This window comes from Triticum aestivum, chromosome 5B (genome assembly GCF_018294505.1).
Source record: "Triticum aestivum cultivar Chinese Spring chromosome 5B, IWGSC CS RefSeq v2.1, whole genome shotgun sequence".
Lineage (NCBI taxonomy): Eukaryota > Viridiplantae > Streptophyta > Magnoliopsida > Poales > Poaceae > Triticum > Triticum aestivum.
In genome coordinates this window covers 502,450,223-502,473,215 of record NC_057807.1, presented here as the reverse complement: position 1 = coordinate 502,473,215, position 22,993 = coordinate 502,450,223, and positions in this window count along the sequence as shown.

Genomic DNA, 22,993 nt, shown 5'->3' with positions numbered 1-22,993 from the left:
CAATCTTGCGTGATTTCACCTGGTGACAAAGTAGGGGTAGCGAGACACGTATTGCATTGTTGCCATTGAGGATAAAAAGATGGGCTTTTCATCATATTGCTTGAGTTAATTCCTCTACATCATGTCATCTTACTTAATGTGTTACTCTGTTCTTATGAACATAATACTCTAGATGCAGGTAGGAGTCGGTCGATGTGTGGAGTAATAGTAGGAGATGCAGAATCATTTCGGTCTACTTGACACGGACGTGATGCCTATATTGCACAATCATTGCCTTGGGTATCGCCATAACTTTGCGTTTTTCTATCAATTGGTCGACAGTAATTTGTTCACCCACCATATTATTTCCTTCATGAGAGAAGCCTCTAGTGAAACCTATGGCCCCGGGTCTATTTTCCATCATATTAGTTTTTGATCTACTATTTTGTGATCTTTTATTTTCAGATCTATAAACCAAAAAACCCAAAAATATTTCATCTTTTGTTTAGTTTTATTTATCTATCTCTATCTGATCTCACTTTTGCAAGTGGCCATGAAGGGATTGACAACCCCTTTATCACGTTGGGTGCAAGTGTTTGATTGCTTGTGCAGGTATTGGTGATTTGCGCATTCTTCTCCTACTGGATTGATACCTTGGTTCTTAACTGAGGGAATAGTTATCTCTACTATGTTGCATCACCCTTTCCTCTTCAAGGGAAAAACCAACGCAAGCTCAAGAAGTAGCAGTGTGCGTTAGTTTCGGAATGTGATTAGTCACCTAAGTGAAACGCGACCATAGGTCGAACTAGACGATATTTGGGAAGAAGCGAGACTTTTATTCATTTAAGTTCATTCGGACTAACTATTACAAGGGAGAAATTTCATTCTAAGTATAAAACTTGTGGAGAAAATCTGTGTTCTAGGCTCTGGGCTCTTCTATTCCTCTGGTGAAGTTGTTCAGTATGTATGCTCCATTGTGTAAGACCTAGGATATGGCGAATGGTCCCTCCTAGCGGGGTGCCAGCTTGTGAGGTTTTTGTTGATCTACTCGGAGGACCAGATCTCCTTCCTGGAAGGCACGTCCTCTAATGTGTCTATCATGGTAGCAACGCAAGTCTTGTTGGTACAACGTTGATCTTATAAGAGCTCGCTCACATTCCTCCTCCAAAAGGTCTAGGCCATCCTGCCTTGCTTCTTCAGCTTCAGCTTCTGAGTAAAGATCCACTCGGGGAGAATTATGGAGCAGGTCACTCGGTAAAACCGCTTCTAACCCATACACCATAAAGAATGGGGTGCGATTGGAGGATCGATTCTTGGTCGTCCGCAAGCCCCAGAGGACTGATGGTAGCTTGGCTACCCAGGCGCCTGCCACGTGAGCCAGTTCACGCATGAGGCGAGGTTCCAACCTTTGGAGTATGAGTCCATTCGCCCTCTTGGCTTGTCCATTCGACTACGGGTGCGCCACTAAGGCGTAATCGACCCGAGTGCCATGGGTGTAACAAAACTTGCGCAACTCGTCCGAGTCAAAGTTAGATCCATTCTAGGTGATGATGTTGTGTGGGACTCCAAATATGAAGATAATCTCTTTGATGAACTGAATCGCGGTGGCAGGAGTCCAGCTTCTTTATTGGCTTGGCTTCAATCCACTTTGTGAAATTATCCACTGCCACCAATAGGTGTGTGATGACCCACAAGTATAGGGGAGCTATCATAGTCCTTTTGATAAGTAAGAGTGTCGAACCCAACGAGGAGCAGATGGAAATGACAAGCGGTTTTCAGTAAGGTATTCCCTGCAAGCACTGAAATTGTAGGTAACAGATAGTTTTGTGATAAGATAATTTGTAACGGGTAACAAGCAATGAAAGTAAATAAGGTGCAGTAAGGTGGCCCAATTCTTTTTGTAGTGAAGGACAAGCCTGGACAATTTCTTATAATGAGAAAAGCGCTCACGAGGACACATGGGAATTATCGTCAAGCTAGTTTCATCACGCTCATATGATTCGCGTTCGTTACTTTGATAATTTGATATGTGGGTCGACCGGTGCTTGGGTACTTCCCTTTCTTGGACAAGCATCCCACTTATGCTTAACCCCTATTGCAAGCATCTGCAACTACAAAAGAAGTACTAAGGTAAACCTAACCATAGCATGAAACTAGTGGATCCAAATCAGCCCCTTACGAAGCAACGCAAAAACTAGGGTTTAAGCTTCTGTCACTCTAGCAACCCATCATCTACTTATTACTTCCCAATGCCTTCCTCTAGGCCCAAATAATGGTGAAGTGTCATGTAGTCGACGTTCACATAACACCACTAGAGGAGAGACAACATACATCTCATCAAAATATCAAACGAATACCAAATTCACATGACTACTAATAGCAAGACTTCACCCATGTCCTCGGGAACAAACATAACTACTCACAAAGAATATTCATTATCATAATCAGAGGAGTATTAATATGCATTAAGGATCTGAACATATGATCTTCCACCAAGTAAACCAATTAGCGTCAACTACAAGGAGTAATCAACACTACTAGCAACCCACAGGTACCAATTTGTGGTTTTGGATACAAGATTGGATACAAGAGATGAACTAGGGTTTGAGAGGAGATGGTGTTGGTGAAGATGTTGATGGAGATTGTCCCCCTCCCGATGAGAGGATCGTTGGTGATGACGATGGTGATGATTTCCCCCTCCGAGAGGGAAGTTTCCCCGGCAGGACAGCTTCGTCGGGCACTAGATTGGTTCCGCCAAGGTTCCTCCTCATGGCGGCAGAGTTTCGTCTCGTAAGCTTGCCTATGGTTTTTTCCAGGGTAAAAGCCTTCATATAGCTGAAGATGGGCACCGGAGGGCCACCAAAGGGCCCAGGAGACAGGGGGCATGCCCCCCACCCTCCTGGCCAGGGTGTGCGCCCCCTCCGGTACTTTCTTTGCTCAATAATTCTTATGAAATCCAAAAATGACTTTCGTGGAGTTGCAGGTCTTTTGGAGCTGTGAAGAATAAGTTTCCAATATATACTCCCTTTTCCAGCCAGAATCCCAGCTACCGGCATTCTCCCTCTTCATGATAAACCTTGTAAAATAAGAGAGAATAGCCATAAGTATTGTGACATAACGTGTAATAACAGCCCATAATGCAATAAATATTGATATAAAAGCATGATGCAAAATGGATGTATCAACTCCCCCAAGCTTAGACCTCGCTTGTCCTCAAGCAGAAGCCGATATCGAGAAATAAGTCCACATGTTTAGAGATAGAGATGTCGATAAAAATAAAATACGGACATGAGGGCATCATGATCATTCTTATAACAACATATATAGATTCTGTCATATGATTTCTTATTCTCAAGTAACAATCTATCAGGTATGGTTCAGAAACTTCATTGAAAACTAACAAACTATAATCTTAGTCATTGAAGCAATTGCAATTTATCATAACATCAGAAAGAGTCAATAATAGAGCTTTTCAGCAAGTCCACATACTCAACTATCATATAGTCTTCTACAATTGCTAACACTCATGCAATATGTATGGTTATGGAGTTTTAATCGGACACTGAGAAAGATAGGGGCTTATAGTGTTGCCTCCCAATGTTTTACCTCAAGGGTAATGTCAACAGTAATAGTTCATGCTAATGAACATCCAATTGGATATATGTATCAGGATCTTTCCAACACGAGGTGCTTGCCAAAGGATAAAATGAAAAAGGGAAAGGTGAAGATCACCTTGACTCTTGCATAAGGTAAAAGACATAAAGTAAAAGATAGGCCCTTCGCAGAGGGAAGCAGAGGTTGTCATGTGCTTTTAGGGTTGGATACACAAAATCTTAATGCGAAAGAACGTCACTTTATATTGCCACTTGTATATGGACCTTTATTATGCAGTCCGTCGCTTTTATTGCTTCCATAACAAGATCGTATAAAGCTTATTTTCTCCGCACTAATAAGTCATGCATATTTAGAGAGCAATTTTTATTGCCTGCACCGATGACAACTTACTTGAAGGATCATACTCAATCCATAGGTAGATATGGTGGACTCTTATGGCAAAACTGGGTTCAATGATATTTGGAAGCACAAGTAGTATCTCTACCTGGTGCAGGGAATTTGGCTAGCATGAGGGGTAAAGGCAAGCTCAACATGTTGGACGATCCATGACAATATACTTTAACCGAGATGTGAGGAAACATAAACCATTACATTGTCTTCCTTGTCCAACATCAACTCTTTAGTATGTCATACTTTAATGAGTGCTCACAATTATAAAAGATGTCCAAGATAGTATATTTATGTGTGAAAACCTCTCTTTCTTTATTACTTCCTATTAATTGCAACAATGACCAAAACTATGTCTGTCAACTCTCAACAACTTTTAAGCCTCATACTTTTTATGTGTGAAGTCATTACTATCCATAAGATCAATATGAACTCTTTTATTCTTTTTATTTTCTTAAGATCATGGCAAGATAGCAAAGCCCTTGACTCAACACTAATCTTTATTATAGATAACTCACGGACTCGATTACATAGATGGATCGCAAAGAAAACTCGAAACTACTTCAAGCCAAGACTTTATTCTACTAGATCTAAATATTACCAGAAGGATTGAACTAAGTAAAATGATAAAGATAGGAGTGTGATGGTGATACAATACCGGGGCACCTCCCGCATGCTCGGCAGTTGCCAAGGGGAGTGCCCATACCCATGTGATTATGTCTCCTTCTTAAGAGTTGGTGTTGCAATCTTCTTTGCGATGATGCCCCTCAAGATACGATTCTCCTCCTCGAGCTTATTGACTTGTTGCTTGAGGTTCATATTTTCCTTGCGGAGCTTGCCCGTGACGGCTAAAGCTCCTTTTACCCAAGGATGCTGCATAGCTTCTGGAGAACAAGTGACACTCTTTTTCATATTTTCATAAGAAAGATATTTAACATTAGAAGGAATGACCGAGTTTGGAATCGTTGTGCTCTGTAGTTCCCCCATCATGAATCCTGCTTGGAAGCGAGACGTGACTTCTTGATCCTCCTCCATGGCATCTATCCTTTTCAAGTCGGCCTCCATCTCATCCTCTATTGATGGACCAATGTGATAAGCATCGCTGTTTGCTCCTGGACCTGGTGTCGGATGGGACACTCGACTCTCCCCGACTGACTCTTGAGAAGACATCTTGCTCTAAATCTGTAACAGAAATGGCTCAAAATGAAAACAGAAGACTTTTGCGTGATACAGTGGTCAAAACTTTCGGGAGATTATATAATGAATTTTTACCGACCAAAAGAAGTAACGTGCAAGAAAACAGAGTCTGGGAGGCACACGAGGTGCCCACGAGGCAGGGGGCGCACCGAGTAAGGGTAGGCACGCTCTCCACCCTCGTGGAGGCCTCGTGTCCTTCCCGGATTACTTCTTGCTTCCATAAAATTTTAAATATTCCAAGACAGAGGAAAATTGCCATTAGAATTGTTTTGGAGTCGGTTTACTTACCGTACCACATACCTATTCCTTTTCGGAGTCTGAAGCATTCTGGAAAGTGTCCCTTATGTATTCCTCCGGGGTTACGGTTTCAATAATATTAGTTCAACATTTATAGGATTACCTGAGATATAATGTTTGATTCTTTGACCGTTCACCATCCTCGGACTTGTGCCTTCGAAGTTGTTGATTTTTATGGCACCGGAATGATAGACCTCTTTGATAACGTAAGGACCTTCCCGTTTAGAGAGAAGTTTTCCTGCAAAAAATCTTAAACGAGATTTGAATAGCAACACATAATCACCTACGTTAAACTCATGCTTTTGTATCCTTTTGTTATGCCATCTTTAACTTTTTCTTTAAGCAGCTTGGCATTCTCATATGCTTGGGTTCTCCCTTCATCAAGTGAGCTAATGTCAAATAACCTCTTCTCACCGGCAAGTTTGAAATCATAGTTGATCTCTTTAATGGCCCAATATGCCTTATGTTCAAGTTCAAGAGGTAAGTGACACGCTTTTCCATAAACCATCTTATACGGATACATACCCATAGGATTTTTATATGCAGTTCTATAGGCCCATATTGCATCATCAAGTTGTCTTGGACCAATTCTTTCTAGATCTATTAATAGTCTTTTGCAAAATTAATTTGATTTCCCTATTGCTCAATTCTACTTGACCACTAGACTGTGGGTGATAAGGAGATGCAATTCTATGATTAACATCATACTTAGCAAGCATTTTACGGAAAGCACCATGAATAAAATGTGAACCACCATCAGTCATGAGATATCTAGGGACTCCAAACCTCAGAAAAATAACTTCTTTAAGCATCTTAATAGAGGTGTTATGATCGGCACTACTAGTTGGAATAGCTTCTACCCAGTTAGTAACGTAATCAACAGCAACTAAAATATGTGTGTACCCATTGGAGGCAGGGAAAGGTCCCATATAATCAAAGCCCCAAATATCAAATGGTTCAATAACAAGAGAATAATTCATAGGCATTTCTTGACGTCTACTAATATTACCAATTCTTTGACATTCATCACAAGACAAAACAAACTTACGGGCATCTTTGAAGAGAGTAGGCCAATAAAAACCAGATTGCAATACCTTATGTGCAGTTTTATCTCCAGCGTGGTGTCCTCCATATTGTTCAGAGTGACACTTGCATAGGATCTGTTCCTGTTCATGCTCAGGTACACAACGTCTAATAACACCATCTACTCCTTTATAAAGGTGTGGGTCATCCCAGAAGTAATGTCTTAAATCATAAAGGAACTTTTTCTTTTGCTGGTATGTGAAACTAGGTGGTATAAATTTAGCGACAATGTAATTAGCACAATCAGCATACCATGGAGCAGTACGAGAAGCATTAATGACCGCTAATTGTTCATCAGGGAAGCTATCATCAACAGGTAGTGGGTCATCAAGAACATTCTCTAACCTAGACAAGTTGTGTGCAACGGGGTTCTCAGCTCCCTTTCTATCAATAATATTCAAATCAAATTCTTGGAGCAAGAGGACCCATCTAATAAGTCTAGGTTTAGCATCTTTCTTTTCCATAAGATATTTAATAGCAGCATGATCAGTGTGAATAGTTACTTTAGAATCAACAATATAAGGTCTGAACTTATCACATGCAAATACAACTGCTAAGAATTCTTTTTGAGTAGTAGCATAATTTGTCTGGGCGGTATCAAGAGTTTTACTAACATATTGGATAACATTCAATTTCTTATCAACTCTTTTCCCTAGAACAACACCTGTAGCATAATCGCTAGCATCACTCATAATTTCAAAGGGTAAATTCCAATCAGGGGGATGAACAATAGGTGCAGTGATCAAAGCTTTCTTAGTATTTCAAATGCTTCTACACAATCATCATCAAAGACAAAAGGAATATCTTTTTGCAATAAATTAGTCAGAGGCCTAGAGATTTTAGAAAAGTCCTTAATGAACCTCCTATAAAAACCGGCATGACCAAGGAAACTTCTTATACCTTTAATGTCCTTGGGACATGGCATCTTTTCAATAGCATCAACTTTAGCTTTATCAACTTCAATACCTTTTTCAGAAATTTTATGCCCCAAGACAATGCCTTCATTAACCATAAAGTGGCACTTTTCCCAATTCAAGACGAGGCTAGTGTCTTCACATCTCTGCAGAACTCGATCAAGGTTTCTCAAGCAATCATCAAAAGGGGATCCATAAACGAAGAAGTCATCCATGAATACCTCACAAATCTTTTCACAAAAGTCAGAGAATATAGCCATCATGCATCTTTGAAAGGTAGCAAGTGCATTACATAAACCAAAAGGCATACGTCTATAAGCAAAAGTACCGAAAGGGCAAGTAAAAGTAGTTTTTGATTGATCCTCCACCGACACAGGTATTTGAGAAAACCCAGAATAACCATCTAGAAAGCAGAAATGTGTATGTTTGGATAGTCTTCTAGCATTATATCAATAAAAGGTAAAGGGTAATGATCTTTCTTAGTAGCTTTATTTAATTTACGGAAATCAATCACCATCCTATAACATGTAATAATTCTTTGCGGAATCAATTCATATTTATCATTAGGAACAACAGTAATACCTCCCTTCTTAGGAACGCAATGGACAGGACTTACCCAGTCACTATCAGCAACGGGATAAATTATACCTGCCTCAAGGAGCTTTAGTATCTCCTTTCTTACCACTTCTTTCATCTTAGGATTTAACCGTCAATGATGATCTCTAACTGGTTTGGAGCCTTCGTCCAATTTAATTTTATGTTGGCATAGAGTAGGACTAATGCCCTTAAGATCATCCAGAGTATATCCAATAGCAGCACGATGCTTCTTCAGAGTTTTCCATAATCTTTCCTCTTCTTGCTCTGAAAGGTTAGCACTAATAATAACAGGATATATCTTCTTTTCATCTAGATAAGCATATTTAAGATTACTAGGTAAAGGTTTGAGCTCAAACACGGGATCACCCTTGGGTGGAGGGGGATCCCCTAGGATTTCAACAGGTAAGTTGTGTTTCAGAATAGGACCCTGTTGAAGGAACACTTTATCTATCTCCCTTCTTTCATTCATAAACATATAATTTTCATGGTCTAGCAAGTATTATTCTAACGGATCAGTAGGAGGCACGACAATAGAAGCAAGACCCATAATTTCATCCTTACTAGATGGTTCTTTTCATGTGGTTGTCTACGAAACTTAGCAAAATTAAACTCATGAATCATATCATCCAAGCCAATCGTGACAACATCCTTTTCACAATCGATCTTAGCATTATTCGTATTCAAGAAGGGTCTACCAAATATAATGGGACAAAAGCTATCTTGTGGGGAACCTAGAACAAGAAAATCGGCAGGGTATTTAACTTCCCCACACAAGACTTCAACATCTCTAACAATCCCAACTGGTGAAATAGTATCTCTATTGGCAAGTTTAATTGTAACATCGATATCTTCTAACTCAGTAGGTGCAATATCATGCATAATTTCTTGGTATAAGGAAATAGGTATTGCACTACACTAGCACCCATATCACATAATCCATGATAACAATGATCTCCTATTTTAACAGAAATAACAGGCATGCCTACTACAGGTCTATGTATCTTAGCATCTGGTCTAGCAATATTAGCAGCTTCATCACAGAAATAAATAACATGCCCATCTATATTATCATCCAAGAGATCTTTAACCATAGCAATACTAGGTTCAACTTTAATCTGCTCAGGAGGTATATAAGTTCTAGTATTACTCTTACGAACAACAGTTGAAGCTTTAGCATGATCCTTTATTCTAACAGGAAAAGGTGGTTTCTCAACATAAGTAGTAGGAACAATAGGATCATTATAAGTGATAGTCTTTTCTTCAACTGTAATAGGTGCAACTACTTTTACTTCAATGGGAGGATTATATTTAAACCACTTCTCCTTAGGGAGATCAACGTGAGTAGCAAAAGATTCACAGAAAGAAGCTACTATCTCAGAGTCAAGTCCATATTTAGCGCTAAATCCACGAAAAGCATCGGTATCCATAAAAGATTTAACACAATCAAACTTAAGTGTCATACCTGACTCCTTACCATCATTGGAATCCCAATCTTCAGAGTTGCGTTTAATTCTTTCCAATAAATCCCACTTGAATTCAGTAGTCTTTAACATATAAGAACTAGCACAGGAAGTATCGAGCATGGTGCGATCGTTGAGAGAAAGCCGAGCATAAAAATCTTGAATAATCATATCCCTTGAGAGCTCATGATTGGGGCATGAATATAACATTGACTTAAGCCTCCCCCAAGCTTGAGCGATGCTTTCTCCTTCGCGAGGCCAGAAATTATATATGTAATTACGATCACGATGAACAAGATCCATAGGATAGAACTTCTGGTGAAATTCCAACTTCAATCGTTTATAATTCCAAGATCCCGTATCATCACATACTCTATACCATGTCAATGTGTCTCCCTTCAAAGATAAAGAGAATACCTTCCTCTTGATAACATCATCGGGAATACCTGTAAGCTTATATAATCCACAAACTTCATCCACAAAGATAAGGTGTAAATCGGGATGCAATGTTCCATCTCCTGCAAAAGGATTAGCTAGCCGTTTCTCCATCATACCCGAAGGAATTTCAAAGCAAACATTTTCAGTAGGTTCAGTGGGTTGAGGAGCAACTCTTTGCTCTAATGGTCGGTGCGAAGATGCCCTGAACCAGCCCCTCAAAGGATTAGTTTCCATAGTAACAAGTGACAGAAAATTTCAGCACAGTATATAAATGTTTCCTTACCAACTTCCACTCACTACAAAAAAAAGACACATCTGTGACATTTTGGGCCGAACGAAATTTTTTTCTGTCATACATATTACACTTTTATGACGATAATTGTGACAAAACCCGGTATCATCATAGATGTGGTGGGCTCCTACTTCTATGACAAAAAATCAAGACACAAAATGGGCTTTTCGTCCTGGGCGGGCCGGAGACGCAGCTGCATGACATTCTTTGGGCCATCCATGACAGAAAAAACCGTGGTAGAAGCGAGGGGGAGGAAAATTTCAGGGAGTTGCTGGTTACGGTGGGAGGTCGGGGGCGGAGTGATGCGCGTTTCTCTTGTACGTACGCGCGTGTGTGCGAGGCGTTGGCTCTAACTGAAGCCGAGCGAGGCGTTGGGCTCTAACTGAACCCGAGCGGTTGCACTGCATGCTACGCGTTACTGAACATGAGCGATCGATCGATGGCTGTTAACTGAACCCGATGGAGCGATTCCTTCGCTACTGCTGCTAACTGAAGCCGATTGATGCTGCCTCTGGGATGAACAGTGAGCGTTGCGGGGGGGCTTGGATGAACAGTGAGCGGTGGCATTGCCTCTGGATGAACAGGAACCCGTGGTGTGGAGGGCTGGATGAACAGTAGACGGTGGAGGGGTGGTTGAACAGGACCCCGTGGTGTGGAGGGCTGGATGAACAGTAGACGATGGAGGGGTGCCCGTGGAGGGGTGGTTGAACAGTAGCCGGTGGAGTAGCACGCGGTGGAGGCTGGATGAACAGGAGCCCGTGGAGGCTGGAGGAGGTCGACGGTAGCCGGTGGAGGCTGGAGGAGGTCGACGGTGGAGATGAACAGTATCCCGTGGAGTCCCGTTTTGTGGTACGCCACACCCACCCCCTCCCCCCCACGGTTTTGACCGTAGCGCTCCAACACAAGTCTGTTTCGTCCGTTTTGCGGTACGCCACACCCCTCCCGATGAACAGGACCCTCGTTTCGACCGTAGCGCTCCAACACAAGTCCGTTTCGTCCATTTTGCGGTATGCCACACCCCTCCCGATCAACAGGACCCCTGTTTCGACCGTAGGAGGTCCGTTTCCTCCGTGTTGCGGTACGCCACACCCCTCCCAATCAACAGGACCCCCGTTTCGACCGTAGGAGGTCTGTTTCCTCCGTTGTGCGGTACACCAGGCCTCGATTAAATCGCATGTTCCGTCCAAGCCAGTTGGCTCCCACGCGTTCCGTTGCCTCCCGATGAACACGACGCATTCTGTTGCATCCCCATGAACATGACGCATTCTGTTGCCTCCCGATGAACACGACGCATTCCGTTGCCTCCCCATGAACACAACGCATTCCGTTGCCTCCCCATGAACACGAGCCCTTGCCGTACGTATGCGTGACTAGGCGTTCGAGACCCCGCCCGTATGTACAAATACGTGGCCGTATTTTCTTTCTTGCACCCTGGCCGCTGTACGTACGTGTACATGCTATGTGCGCGCCTCTACTACGACACGTGCGCGCCTCTACAACGACCAGTATGTACGTACATGTTCGCGACTAGAATGACAATGCTACATACGCTTCGACCAGGTGGGTCCCGACTGTCAGGCACTTCCTTGCGTGCGAAAATGTAGCTGGTGGGTTCCAGCAGTCAGAGGGGTGAATCGGTTTTTTTGCCCGGATGCACTTCCTTGCGTGCGAAGGTGTAGCTGGTGCGTCCCAGCAGTCAGGGGGGAAACATTTTTTTCATGAAATACGGTGGCCCGTCCGATGGGTCCCCGCTGTCAGGTGGAGGAATAATTATTTTCCGCGTAATAAGGAGGCACTTCCTTGCTGCGGCCGTGGACCCAGCTGTCAGCCTCTCCACAAACAGTCCATGTCCAATGGAAATCATTCCTTGACCACGTTGACCAAGCTGCGCCGAGAGTACCAGGGCGGTGCACGACGGCGAGGCCTAGGAAGGGGACGACGGGGAGCCGGGGAAGACGCGGCAGTGGAAGCCCGCGCTGAGAGGAGTATGAGGGTTCACTGGTTCGGCTGCGGTGTGAGGCTGCCATCGCCGCAGGGCCTGGCCAGCAGTGGGAATAGTAGGGGGAGGTGAGGCCTCCGCGGCAGCACATCCGGCCATGGGAGGCAGGAGCATGCGGCACGACCGGCCCTGCTTTGGGTGGCTGGAGCAAGAAGACCAGAGGTTGAAGAAGCACTATGGCCGTTGGATGGACATCGTACGGTCACTGGAGCTAGAATCGTTTATATTGACTAAGTTGACAAAGCCCTCCATCCCCGTCAACTTAGTATGCCCACAAGTCAGCCTCCCACCAAGGTGGGTCCCAGCTAGCTGGCGGGGTATTCATTTTTTTGTGCGTAATAAGGAGGCACTTCCGGTGGGTCCGAGCTGACAGCAGGGGGAACGTTTTTTTTCGCGAAATACGGTGGCCCATCGGGTGGGTCCCAGCAGTCAGGGGCAAACATTTTTTTGCGAAATACTGGTGGCCCGTCTGGTGGGTCCCTGCTGTCAGGTGGAGGAATAATTATTTTCCGTGTAATAAGGAGGCACTTCCTTGCGGCTGCCGTGGACCCAGCTGTCAGCCTCTCCATGTACAGTATTCTTCCGATGGAATTCGGTCGTTGACCACATTGACCACGCCGCGCCGAGAGCACCACGGCAGTGGACGACGGCGAGGCCTAGGAAGGGCACGACGCGGCAGTGGATGCCCACGCGGAGAGGAGTACGAGGGTTCACTGGTTCGGCTGTGCTGCCATAGCCGTAGAATAATAGGGGTGTGGGTGAGTGGAGTGGAGGGATGGCCTGGCTAGCGGTGGGAGTAGTATGGGGCGGTGAGGCCTCCGCGGCAGCACAGCCGGCCACGGGAGGCAGGAGCAGGCGGCACGACCGGCGCTGCTTTGGGCGGCTGGAGCAAGAAGACCAGAGGTTGAAGAAGCCCTTCGTCCCCGTCAACTTAGTAGGCCCACTATACTGGGTCCGAGCTAGCAGGGGGAGTATTCTTTTTTTTGGGCGTAATAAGGAGGCACTTCCTTGCATGCAAAGATATAGCTGGTGGGTCCGAGCTGTCAGCGGCGGTAACGTTTTTTTCAAGAAATACAGAGGCCCTTTCGGTGGGTCCCAGATGTCAGGTGGAGGAATCATTATTTTGCGCGTAATAAGCAGGCATTTCCTTGTGTGCGGCCGTGGACCCAGCTGTTAGCCTCTCCACGTACAGTCCACTTCCGATGGATGTCGTTCATTGACCACGTTGACCAGGCCGCACCGAGAGCACCAGGGCAGTGGACGACGGCGAGGCCTAGGAAGGGAACGACACGGAGCCAGGGAATACTCGGCAGTTATTTCCCACATGGAGGAGTACGAGGGTTTACTGGTTCGTCTACCGTCGCCGGAGAATAACAGCATGTGTGGGACTGAGGGTGAGTAGAGGGATAGCTAAGCCAGTGATAGGAGTACGGTGGGGCGGTGAGGCCTGCGCGGCAGCACAGCCGGCCGCGGGAAGGAGGGAGCAGGCAGTCCTGCCGACGCTTGTTTGAGCGGCTGGAGCAGGAAGAACAGAGATTGAAGAAGCACGACGGCCGTTGGATGGACATCCAACAGTATACAGGCCATCTGTGGAAAGCCTCAAATCTGTGGAAAACAGCATACAGCCCATCTGCCATTATTTCAAATAGTTTACAGCCCATTTGCTAATTCTTACGGGTTTTTTTGGAGCCCATATTCTTTTTGTTAGCATTACAGCCCATATTGTGGCCACGGTTAAAAAATTATACGAAATTTTGCATATGTCGGTGTGGTCTGAACTCTTTTTAATCCCAAAATTTCGAGTCATGTTCAGACTGATTTTGAAAATAAATGTATATCAATATAAAATCCAATAAATTGTCCACGCATAAAAATCAATGCAATTTAAAATCTCGAAATGGAAAAAAGATATTTGAAACTAATTGTCGGTTTGATGTGTTTTAAAAATGTACAGCCCATTTCTAATTACTGATAGGCCATTTTCTCGGCCAGCCGAATGAAGCTCTCCTCGTCTAGCCCAACAGGCCTGATAAAGTGACTTACTTGACAAATCACAAAAAAACTGGGCTAGCCATTTTCAAAAATAAAAAAAACTACTGGGCTGGTATGTGTTAAACATAAAAGAAAAGGCTATCTAGACAGGCCAGAGTGTCTCACACATCCCAGTTGACACCCTGCTTCCGTCTCAAAAACATATTAGATAAATGCCTCTGCAATTCTGGCGATTCATAAAAATGCCACTGCAATTTCCAAACTTTGTAAAATGCCACAGCAATTTTTGCAAACTTTGAAAAACGCCACTGCAGTTTGCAAACTTTGAGAAACGCCACTCCAGACTTCAAAAAATGCCACTAGAAATGGCATGAAATGGCATTTTTCAAAGTTTGGAAATTGCAGTGGCATTTCTCAGAGGCATTTATCAAATTAACCCAAAACAAAAATAACTAGGCGAGCTGCTGGGTCCCTGGTGTCAGCCGCTCGTTGTGCAATTCTCTCGTTTACTGACTACGTTGACAATGGCATGGGACCCAGATGTCAGAAATCCACTAGGAGGAGCCATTTTTTTTATTGGCTTGAAATAAGGAGGCACTTGCTTGCGTACTGCCATGACCTTGGCGGGTCCCTGCTGTCATCCTCTCCACGTACAATCATCTCCTGATTGTGTATGCGTCAACTTGCTAGGCCCACAAGTCAGCCTCTAAACCCGTGGAGGAAAAATATAGCCCATTTAAAAAAAATAACAGCCCATTCCATATGTTCAAACGGAAAGTTCAACATGCAGAGCAAAGTAACAGGTCTGATCCACATATAGAGTACTGAACTTCCACGTTGACAACCATCATAGCCGAGTTAACTATCTACTCCCACTAGACAAGTACTAACTTACTCTTAGCTAACTAGACGATGCCGGCGGTACACGCTAAACACCGGCATCGGCGTCCTGCGACTCACCTCGGACTTGCCAGAGGTGCGATAGGGCGCGTTGCTCGCGCGTGTTGGCCCTTTCCATGCTGGCGTGGTCCATACAAGCTTCAGCTTCCAAGCGGGAAACCCACTTGACGAGCTGGTAGTAAAAATCGGCGTCGCGAACGCGTGCGTGCCCGATAGCCTCTAGGGCTATTTGCCGGGCACCGGCCTCCACGTAGTCGGCCCAGTTGCGAGCGCTCTGCTCACGACTCAGAGCGTCGGTGCGCTGCTGCTCCATGTCCCGCTGGCGGCGCAAATCATCGTTATGTTGCTCCTCCGCCAGGCGGTCGTGCTCCAACAACTCCTGCTCCTCCGCCATGCGGTCGCGCTCCAACAACTCCTCGTTCTGCGCATTGCCATCTAAAGACAGATAGAATGCCTCCTCCCTCCGTCTGCCTTCCGGTGAAAAACCGAACACTAGTTCCAGCAGTGACTGCCTCCGGCGTCGCCTACCGCGGACGGGCGGGGGCATGGTGGACGTGGCGAGCGACGTCGGGCTAGTGGGGGCTTATGAGGATATGGCGAGTTGGGTCACGGTGGCACTGGAGAATGCCGGGAAACAGTACTTATAGGGGGAAGGTAGCGCAACGGTCATCGGAATTCAATACATAATGGCTTAGCGCGCCAGCTTGCCGTGGAAAACTAGGGAAACTGAAATTATGACTGTGTCGTCCCGTCCTGTCTGGGTCGCACGCCGGCATGGCGGTCAAACGAGTGCACTCGAATCATCTCCCTCCTTGTCAATAATGATTTCACGGATTTAAAAAGCCTGCAACAATTAAAGCGTATCTTTTTCGCATTAGTTAGCTGCCTTAATTATGGTCGGCTGCATGCAGGCACTCAGAATCGCTCGCAGGCAGTACGCGAAGCAGCATGCAACGAGTCGCAACCGAGGGCATGCATGCAGCCACTTAAATTGCTGGAATTAATTAGGCTTAAACTTCTGCATGTCGTTAATTATTGCCATGCCTTGGTCTTGCTGCTTTGCTCACGGGACTAATAAACCCGGACGGAGGGAGTACCTTGGTTGGTGAGAGGTTTGAATTAAGCCCTGCAAACCGGAAAGGAGGTACTAGTACGTGCGTGATCCGCTATTTATTCATATATGATTGAGTAGGTCGTTTCTTGAATTGAGCCCTGCAAACCAGAAAGGAGGTAGTACGTGCGTGATATGCTATTTATCCGTGTAGGATCGATAGTGTAGCTTGTCAGTTTCTTCAGAGGTAGGCATTTTTATGCGTGTAGGATTGATAGTGTAGCTTGTCATTTTCTTCAGAGGTAGGCATTTTTATTCAAAAAACTGCCACTTCGCATCTTGCGTCGCAAATAAAACTGCCAGGTGCGCATTTGTAGGCTAGCTCGTGATCGATCAGTAACTTGTAAACACTGAGCAAACAGAAATAAGTAATTGTTGATGCATCTCAATGATTCACAGATCATATACAAATATGTAGCTCCAAAAGCAAAGATCAGCCAGTTCGGATCTTGCGTCGCAACTAAAACTAACTAGTACGATTCCCATACATAAGATCAACATGCTAATGCATCTCAATGATTCACAGATCATATACAAATATGTAGCTCCAAAAGCAAAGATCCAAAAAAACATTTGTTCTTCCTACTAACATGGATGCTTCTCTTGGCCAACATTCAGTACAGACTGAAAGACAAATTTATTTGTGAAGTCTACAATTCCTCTTGCAAACGTAAGTGGTTTCACCAACAGCTAGAACCATGAGAATGAACCACACATGATGGAGGAACATCCATTGCAATATGATTTGGTCTTCTCTCGATCACACCGCGAGACTATTTTTGGAATACAAACTTTAACTTAGGGAAAATGATGCCCATTGTATAAACAGACCAAAGCAATGAAGCCCCAACTGTTGGCCAGTAAATAGTACAGTTCTACTTTTCTGTAGTCCATGAAGTGACTATCCAATCTTTGTGTCTATTTTCAAATGGCACTGCATGCAGTGTGTTGGGGAAACTAATCCACGAACACCTATGGGACCGGCGGACCGAGCCCCTTTCGGTTCAGCGGGGGGCGGGGATCGCACGAAGAGCAGATCGAGGCGAAGCACACAAGCAGTTTACCCAGCTTCGGAGCTCTCCGGAGAGATAATACTCCTACTGCTGCTTGTCTGATTGTATTGTGTTCTTGCTCAAGAGCGCTGAGTGCTATAGTACACTCTAGCTGCTAACGAGACCGAGCGTGTGTGATTTTCTGGGTTCGAACACCTTCTGCGTTGCGCATGGGCCTCCTTTTATACGCTCAAGGGGTCACCGACAGGTGGCAACGCAGACGAGGGTAAAAAGGGGGAAAGGAGTTGCGGTTGGTACAGCTACCTGCACAGTGCATCCTACCTAACCCTGACGGCAGGGGACAAAGGCATTAAATTCCCGTCTGTGTCGCCCAAACAGTGCAGAAAAGGACCGTCAGGGACGCCACCGTTCGCCATGATGGTAATCTTGTCAGCATTGCATGCCACCGAGCACCGCTGGCTGCACAGCCTCTCGCCACGCGCGCCTGGAAAGGCCCCCAGGGTGACACATTGGTGGATGTGCTAGAGCGTAGGTACAGAGTGGCCGCCTGCCGCGGCAAGCGCCTTGCCGCGGTCGTTGTCTTGCCGCGCCCGGAAGCTTGTCGCTCACCGGGCCTTGCCGGGACGCGCGGCGCATCGCGGCAAGTTCCTTGAAATGCCTTGGTTGACCTTCCCGGCAAGCTCCTCTTGCCGGGGCCTTGTCTCCTTGGCTTGAATACTTTGTTCTTGAATGGCTCCAAGGGAACCACGGAGGACCTTGGCGGTCGCCCGGCAAGCCTTGCCGCGGGGCGCTGCAACTGCCCGTGCACAAGTTCGGGATACTAGGGTACCCCTATTCTAGTACACCGACAGGAGCCCCCGGGCCTGGGCCACACACGGTGCCGAGCGCTGTTGGGCCAGGCCCAAACAGGGCACGGGCACGCGCGGCCTGGGTCACGCCGTATCTTACTCCGTATCCACCGCGCCCTCCCCGAACGGCACGCGTTGAATGCGGCATCGTGGGAGAGATCGTGGGTGGTTTCTTTATTCGGAAGGGCGAAACGTCCGCCCCTCCCTCTTTATAAGCAGGGGAAACAGGGGCAGTTTGCCCACTTCGCCGGTTGTTACTCCATTCTCGAAAATCTCCGCCGCTCCCCCCTTCTTCTCAAAGCCGAAAGAGAGCAGCGCTCCGCCCCCCATGCCACCAGCACCACCAACGCCGTCGATCTCCCCCACCACCTCCGCCATGGCTCCGAAAGCCGACAAGGGGAAGGGCGTGAAGTCGGCCGAGGCGCAGCGGCTTGAGGCGCTGCGAAAGGAGCGGGCCATCTTCCCCCCTCAGCTTGACGCAAAGGAGCTGAGGGAGTACTACTACCTTTTCTGGTCGATGGAGACGCGAGCGCATCCGCGCACGAAGGTACTCCCGGCCTCCGCTTCGAGACTAGATCCGAACGGGTATCCCTTCTTCGCGTTGTTCTTCTACTGTGGGCTCTGCCCGCCCTACTCTGAATTTTTCTGTGACATCATGAACACCTACGGGTTCCGCCTCCTTGACTTCACCCCCAATGTTGTCCTGACCATGGCAGTTTTCGCACATCTGTGCGAAAACTTTGTCGGAGTCCATCCAAACGTAGCCCTCTTCCGCCACTTCTTTATGCCCCGGGTTGAGAGAGGAGAGCCCCTTGCCGGCGGAATCGCTTGGATCTCGAGAGTCGGCAAGAAGGAAGCCTATCTAGAGGGAGAGCTCCGCAGCAAGTGGGATGAATGGAGAGCAGAGTGGTGCTGGATCCTCGAGGAGAACCCGCAGCCATTTACTGCCCTGCGCCAAGCCCCAATAGTGCGTGGTAACGATTGGAGCAACGTGGCCCCGGAAGACGACAGGCTGAAAATCGCCGTCACCCGGATCCTTCGCCTCAGGCTTGCCGGGCTCACTGTAGGCGCTGTTGGCGCAGATTTCCTTCGCCGCCTGGGAGTTCCAGAACTCGGCGGATATCATGAGGCTGCGCCCGGGCCTCAATTTTAACTTCACTGTCCTGGAGCTGGACGCGATGCTCCTGGAACTGTTCAAGCGTGACCCTCAGCATCCCTTCATGTTGCCGCGGGACGTTGTTCCACTGTGCAACAATTCTTCGCTTGACCGCATCCGTGCAATGATGCCGCGGTGCGACTCTTATGGAATCGTTCCAACTTGGCCAGAGCCGGCGGACGCCATTGTGCAGGAGTTCTTCGACGGCCTTGTAGAAGTGCCGGTCCGCGCCGATGAGCAGAAGAGCCTCACCCGCGACACCACCGATGCGGAGATGCAGCGCATCGCTACCAGGCTGGAAGAGGCGGCAGCAGCCGCTGCCGCGGGCGTGTTTGGGTTCACCGTGGAGGAGGCAGAGGCAGCAGAGGCGGCAAGCCTTGCCGAGCGAGAGGAGTTCGCCGGCGAGGAAGAGCTTGTCGGGCCTGAAGCTGAGCCGAGCGAGCCCGGCGAGGAAGAGCTTGTCGGGCCCGAGCCTTCAGACAGCTTGCCGCAGGCGGAGCCCCCAGCCCCGCCTGCCCCGCCAAGAAGGCGTCTCCGCAAGGCTGCGGACGTAGCGGGGCGGCAGACGGGTCAACAGCCGCCGAGCCGCGCGACACGCTCTACCGCGACAAGCACCGTCACCGCGGGAGCGCCTCACGCCGCTGGGGCAACCAGAGCGGGGTCTTCCCGGTCCACCGCCACTGCTCCTGCCAAGCGGGCGAGGGAGCCTACTCCTCCGCCTCGTCGCACCGAAGGTGAGCCGGACTTCGATCTCTTGCTCCGACGAGGAAGAATAAGAGTAAGATCCCTTGCTGTCCTCGTAGTCCTTCAATTCTTGCTGTCCTGTCTTGTGTCTGATTTGCTTTACTCTAAACCTGTTCCTTTTCAGGACTGGCCCAGAGAGCGGCGAAGAGAGCCAAAGCCCCGGTGATTGTCATCGAGGACGACCCCACCACGACGGCAGAGGACATGTCCGAGACCACCTTGTCGGACCCGGCAACCATTTCTCAAAGCAGCCCCCAGCGCAGCCCCCCCACGTAAGTATACGGTTTACTTCATGCTATCTGGCACGCATGGGTGCTCTTCTTTTGTTGATATCTGTCTGTTGGTTTGTGTAGGAGCAGAGCAGCCTCACCAGGAGGGCCCGGAGGCCGCTCCCGAAGTGCTATCGGCTTCGACTACACCGCCAAGGGAGGCTTCCCGGCAAGGGAGCGTTCTCCGGCAAGGGAGAACTCTTCGGCAAGGGGCAGTTCTCCGGCAAGGGACAGCGCCAGTGATCCTCCAGTGGTTGAGACCACGACCGTAGATCCTAGCACAGGTAACCCTTTTGCCTGAAAATTCCCTTGGGTTCTTTCTGATTTTCTTTTTGAATATTCGCTTGACCTTTCTCTTCTCTTCGGTCGTTAGATCCACCTGCCACGGAGCCCATGGAAACCGAGGCCGCCGGTGAGGAGAACACGCGCGGCAACAACGACGATGCCGCGGCCACCGAAGAAGAGGCCGGTGCTGATGATCCCGCCGGCGAAGAGGCCGCCAAGGCTGCCGCCGCAGAAGCGGGTGAGGGATCCGGCGATCGCACTGACGGCCCCGAGGCCGCAGGAGCGCCAGGCGCTACACCGACCGCCGATGCTGCAGCACCAGGCTCCGAAGAGCCCCAGCCCGGCGCCTACTTGAAGGCCAGTGACGGTATCTTCATCAAGCTCCCCTGGGCGTCAAGCTCTAGGGCGCCGGTCGAGGGAGAAACCTTGGATGGAGAGGTGCTCGCCTCCACTGGGCTGACGGTGGTCGACGCGCCAAGCAGTAGCAGCGACGAGCCTGAGGAGGAGCGGCTGCTGCGGAAGCTGCTGTCGCTCTACCGCGCCCAACAAGCCAAGCTAGCATCCCGAGAGGCGCTTGTCGCGAAGGCGGGAGTGGATATTGAGAAGCACACGGAGGAACTCCGGGGTCTGAGGCAGGAAACTCTCCGGTCCCTGGCGGAGGAGCGGAAAGCTTTCCTCCTCGAGAAGGCTGAAGCCGAAGAGAAGCAACGGCTTGTCGCCGAAAATCTATTTGCGCAGGAAGGAGAGTTGGCGCAGCGCAAGGTCAACCTTGACAGCCACGAGGAAGAGCTTGCCGCGCGCGAGCAATCAATTGGCGGGGCTCTCAAGGAGGCAAGGGATGCTACCGCAGCTGCCGAGGCTGCCAAGAAGGAGCTGGAGACGAAGGTGGCGCAGCTGGAAGCCGATCTCAGGGCGGGCGGCGAGGAGCTTGTCGCGCTCAAGCGTGAGCGCAAGAAGGATGATGCTGATCATGGTGAGCTGCAAGGTCTTCTCGCTGAGAGGAGCCAGGAGCTCAGCGCCGCCAAGGACACCAATGCAGATCTCGAGTTGAAGCTAGTCACTTTGACTCAGACGCTGGACGGCTCCAGGGAGCGGGAGGTGGCCTTGTCGGAGAAGATCAAGCCCGACGAGGCGCTGCTGGCGAATGCCGCTGCCGCCCACGACGCCTTCAGGGAGACTGTGGAGCATTGGACTGAGGGTCTTGTGGACCTTGCTGCCGCCATCGACGGGGAGCTAGCGCAGCTGGGGATGGAGGATCTCGGGTACTCCTCCGACGAGCACCTCCAGCCCAGCGCCAATCTCAGCTTATTCTTCAAAGGCGTGGCGACGGCCCTCCAGCGACTCCAGGAGAAGATCCCAAAGCAGCTGGCCGACGAGTCGCGCAAGATCTGCGCAGGAGCTCTCCAGAAGGTGCTGATGAAGGTGGCCTTCCGCAACCCAGGCCTCAACTTCACCAACGTCCTCAAGTCCTTGCCGCCGGATGCTGATCTGGAAGCGCTCAAGGCCCTTGTCGCACCCATTGTGGACAAGGTGAGCGGAGATCAAGAGGGTTGAGGGCGATCGCGTAGATTAGGCCGCCCGTTTTCTTTTTCTCTTGTCGCTGCTGGTCATGTCATGAGAACAATCTGTTAGAGCTGCGACAAGCTATCTTGTAATATAACTCTATTTTGGGTAGAGATTTGCTATGTTATTCCCTTTACTTGATTCCTTCCTTTGTATGTTTTTGCCCTACGCTTTTAGGGAACTTGCCGGCGCAGGCACCTTAGCCGCGAGCGCTGAGTGCGGGACGTCAGCAGCCTGCTGGCGGTGCCGCTACCGACAAGAAACCTTGTCGCAACTAGTCGCAGCTCACTTAAATTGTTGAGCGGACTCGAAACAAAGTAAGGGCGCAACTAGCTACGAGTTGGTTCCTCCGCGCACAGGTTTTCCATACAAAGTACGGTCGTTCGAGGAAGATAACTTAAAAATTTAAAACTGATTGCTCAAACTTTGGCAACTTAGCTTTTCTGTCGTTTGCTTTCCGGTAAGGCGAAACTTCCTTGAACGATGCCTGGTCCACACCATTATCTTCTCCTTTCCCCCCAGCAAACTCGTGTGCGAGGGAACCTTCCTTTCCTTTTTGAGAAAAAGAAAGAAGAGAAAATAAAGATATGGAGCCTTACGGCTCGTTATTGCTTACCGGGGGTAGGTGCTGCACAAAGTGTCAGATAACGCATGCAAATATAAAGTAGAAAGCATGAAATTGACAAGATGTGCGGAGCACATGAGCTTTACTTATGCACGGGATCTGCGCCCGACTTTGTACAAAGGATTACATGCAACATCGGCAAGACTTGTACAAAAGGTGGTTGCCGGAACAGGTTCCGGCAACCGCGCCCTACGGGTAAAACTTACGAAGATGCTCAATGTTCCAGGAG